The sequence below is a fragment of the Myotis brandtii genome, unplaced genomic scaffold (assembly GCF_000412655.1).
Source record: "Myotis brandtii unplaced genomic scaffold, ASM41265v1 scaffold627, whole genome shotgun sequence".
NCBI lineage: Eukaryota > Metazoa > Chordata > Mammalia > Chiroptera > Vespertilionidae > Myotis > Myotis brandtii.
In genome coordinates, this window is record NW_005370397.1 from 353,726 (window position 1) to 358,024 (window position 4,299).

At 55.3% G+C, this 4,299-nt stretch overlaps 1 long non-coding RNA gene across 1 annotated transcript in view; it reads right to left on the reverse strand.

Annotated features, from left to right (window-relative positions):
* LOC102262951 overlaps positions 1-4,299 on the reverse strand; it is a 20,699-nt gene that overhangs the window by 13,643 nt on the left and 2,757 nt on the right. The window lies entirely within an intron of this gene.

The following is a 4,299-nucleotide window of genomic DNA, read 5'->3' on the forward strand; positions in this document are numbered from 1 at the left end:
GCTCAATGCAGGAGCTGCCCCCTGGTGGTCAGTGCATTCCCACAGGGGGAGCGCCACTCAGCCAGAAGCCAGGCTCATGGCTGGCGAGCGTAGCAGTGGTGGCGGGAGCCTCTCCCACCTCCGCTGCAGGCAGGTGGTAAGAAGCGAGGGGTACCAGACTGCAAGAGGGATGTCTGGCTGCCCCCGGGATCGGGCCTAAGCTGGCAGTCAGGGGTCCTGGACTGGGAGAAGGCGCAGGCCGGGCTGAGGGACCCTTCCCCCCCCCCAGTTCACAAATGTCATGCACCGGACCTCTAGTACTGAAATAAAAGCTATGTGAACGTGGGCTCTCTCTCAAAGTATCTCCTTGTCCTGTGATGTGAGATGATACAATACCTACATGATGAGATAAGGGGGGGTACCCAGAATGGCATGCAATTTAAAATCTGTGAATTGTTTGTTTCTGGAATCTTCTGTTTAATATTTTTTTAAAATATTTTTATTTATTGATTTCAGAGAGGAGAAGGAGAGAGAGAGCCAAAAACATCAACGATGAGAGAGAATCATTGATCGGCTGCCTCTGCATGGCCACTACTGGGGATTGCAACCCAGGCATGTGCCCTTGCCAGGAATCGAACCAGGACCCTTCAGTCCGCAGGCCAGTGGTCTGTCCACTGAGCCACACCAGTGAGGGCCATTTAACATTTTGAGCTGCGGTTGACTGTGGGTAACTGAGACTGCAGAAAGCAAAACAGCAGACAAGAGGGAGACTGCTGTGCGTGTCCGTCGCTATGACGCAGAGCTCAGAGGTGGGAGGCAGGTGAGCGAGGAAGGAGAGGAGGCCCCGGAGTTAACACCATCAGTACCTTCACCACCACCACCTTCATTCATTGGCTCTCATCTTCCGCATGATCTCACTTCAGCCTCACAACAGGCCCATGAGGGCGACAGACTCAGCACCCACTTCACAGGTGAAGACGCTGACGTACAAACTGCTGTTGAAGGCTTTCTCGCCGAGCAGAGGTGACAGGCCAAGCCAGGGGAGGGTGGGGACATCACCCTGCCTGGCGAAGCAGCTGGGAATCTGATCTGCCCTCCCAGATGGAGCGTCAGCGAGGGGCAGAGGGGGTGGAAGGCTCAAAGCCGGCAAGTGTGGGGTTTAATGAGAAAAGGGGAGGGGCCAGACCCACCGTGGGAGGCTTTGTGCTGGGAATAGGAAGGCCCTGGCCATGGGGACAGGGAGCCGGAAGGAAAGGGACCAGGAAGCCACGGAGCTCCCGGGTGGAAGGTGGTCATCTCAGCCCTGGTGAGTGAGGGGAGCAGCCCCATTTGCTGATAACCTCGTAGTTATTGTGGGGCCAGTGACCTAGTTTCTAAACATAATTTTGTTTGTTTCATTTATTTATTTTTAAAGATTTGTTTTGGGGGTTTTTTTTGAGAGAGAGGAAGGGAGAGGGAGAGAGAGAAACAATCGATCAGCTGCCTCCTGCACCTCCCCCACTGGGGATCCAGCCCACAAGCCGGGCGTGTGCCCTGACTGGGGATCCAAACGGCCAGGGCTAACACAGCTGTGTGTCGTCTTTGAGTTCTTTCTGTGTCTGATTAACTTCCGCTTTCCTTTTGCTGTCTTTGTGATATTTTAGATGATGCCAGTGTACTTTGTGATAAGGGAGATATCAATCAGTATTTTAATACAGTGGGGCCTTGACTTACGAGTTTAATTCGTTCCGTGACGGAGCTCGTAACTCAAATTACTCGTATGTCAAATCAAAAAGTGAACGAGTGAGACACGTGATGCTGGGCTGATGTTGTGGCGTTCACTGTGACGTTCGCTGCGCCAGCTAGCGGTGGGGTATCTGAAGCTGGCTCGTAACCCCAATTTTAGCTCGCAACTCAAAGCAAAAAATAGGCCGAGAGACGGCTCGTATCTCGAAAAACTCGTTAGTCGGGACACTCGTAAGTCAAGGCCCCACTGTAGTCCTTTAACAGAGTTTCGAATGGGAACTGTGCACTGCTCATATCCACGTAAGGCCATGGCCGAGGGAACCCAGAGAGAATTTCCAAAGGAAAAGGGAAACTCAGAGGGAAGGGGTCTGGGACACGGACACAGCCACACTCCCCGGCCAGTGTGGCTCAGTGGTTGAGCGTCAACCCAGGAACCAAGAGGTCGCTGGTTCGATTCCCGGTCAGGGCACATGCCCGGGTTGCCGCCTCAATTCCCAGTGGGGGGCGTGCAGGAGGCAGCCGATGGATGATTCTCTCTCATCAGTGATGTTTCTATCTCTCCCTCTCCCTCTCTTTCTGAAATCAATAAAACGATATTTTTTTAAATAAATAAATGTGGAGGGTCAACCCCTTCAATGCGCTCAAAACCCTTTCCAGCAAGACACATGCATTCTGCTGGACTAGGCAGACTCAGACTCAAGGTTTCCGAACACGTGAAGCAATTTCTCAAGGTCACACTGTAACTCGCCGAAAAACCGGGCTGGAATTGGGATTTCTCCCAGATAACGGGAATTTCCAACGTCTGACAGCCCTCGGCGCCACGCAACATCATCACCCGGAAATCTAGGGCAGTGGTTCTCAACCTTCCTAATGCCGCGACCCTTTAACACAGTTCCTCATGTTGTGGTGACCCCCAATTTCATGGTTACAAATTGAACACAATTAAAGCATAGTGATCAATCACAAAAACAATATGTAATTATAGATGTGTTTTCCGACGGTCTTAGGCGACCCCTGTGAAAGGGTCGTTCGACCCCCAAAGGGGTCGCGACCCACAGGTTGAGAACCGCTGATCTAGGGGGATCGTCAACCCAGCTAGCGCTCAGCAGGAAACTGCCAGGCCCCGAAGTCACTGCGCCCGCGGACCTTCCCGAGCACGGGCACTGAGTGAGGGAGGGGATCTCAGCTCCGTTCTGTGAAAGCCTGTGCAGGGGCAGGACGCCTGTGACAGAACGGAATCAGGGTGAGCTCTCGCCCCCGATCTCCGCGTCCGCAGACACACTGCCATTTCTCAGGTTGTACTATTTTGGGGGGGAGGTAATACAAATCGGTTTTTAATGTTTCACTTCTTCCTAGAACACCTAACACTCTGCACCTAGCACATCCCTCAAGGTCTGTGGATGGAATCATCAGCACACGCTTTCCAGGCGTGAGGCGGCCAAGAAGCCGGACACCAGGCATTGGTTTTCCGTGAGTCTGTGTCTTACCGCCGGCCAGAGGGGTGTGCACAACACGGGCCAGTGGGTGGCCTCGCTGTCTGCAAGGAGCGCCCGGCCAGTGCCCCCGCCAGGAGACAGGCCCAGCTCACACGCAGGCCAGCCGTCCGGTCTCCTAACTCCACGCCCCAGGCTGACCGAGTCCCCCGCCCTCCGGCAACATCAAGCGAACCGATGAGGTGATCCATCCACAGAAACCAGCCCCTCAGGAGTCAAGATCCCAGGAAACGAAACTGCAACCAGGAGGCTACGGAGGAGCCAGAAGAATGGGGCGACGGGATACTCCCCGGCCGGGCAGGCCCGAGGTGGCTCTCCCCCCGCCCCGTGGGCACTGGGCCAGGATGATGGTTCTGCGCTACCCACTGGGGGTGGACGTCCTCGGAGCCACCGCGCCCAGGAGCACAGAGGACAACCCCAGAGCTTCTCCAAGCTGCCAGGTGGCGATCATCACCATTTCTTTTTCTTTTTAAAATATATTTGTATTGATTTCAGAGAGAAAGGGAGGAGAGAGAGATGGAGGCATCAATGATGAGAGAGAATTGTGGATCGGCTGCCTCCTGCACGTCCCACACCAGGGATCGGGCCTGCATCTCGGGCATGTGCCCTGACCTCCCGGGAATCGAACCGTGACCTCCGGGTTCATAGGTCAACGCTCAACCACTGAGCCACACCGGCCGGGCTCATCACCATTATTTCTGACTCCCGAGTCACTCCCCTGGGTCTAACCAGGGAAGGCAGGGCCCTGAGCACCCACTGGTCACAAGTGACATCAAAGAGACTGACCCCCACAGGTCAGAGGGCCCAGCCCACACAACACCCGGAATCTGCAGAGGGAGCGGGGGCGGGGGGTGGGGGGGCTGGCTCTGCCCCGCCCGGGGGAAGCTCCCTCACTGTCCTGAGCCTCAGCTTCCTCGTCTGTAAAACCGGGAGATCGCAGGGTCATCTTTAAAGGTGTGGGAACTGAGTGGGAAGCACGAGAGCACTTTGAGTGCAGTGAGATGGGAACCCGTAAAGTAGCAGAGGCTCGCCCTGGCCGGGCTGGCCCAGTGGATAGAGCGTCGGCCTGCGGACTGAAGGGTCCCAGGTTCGATTCCGGTCA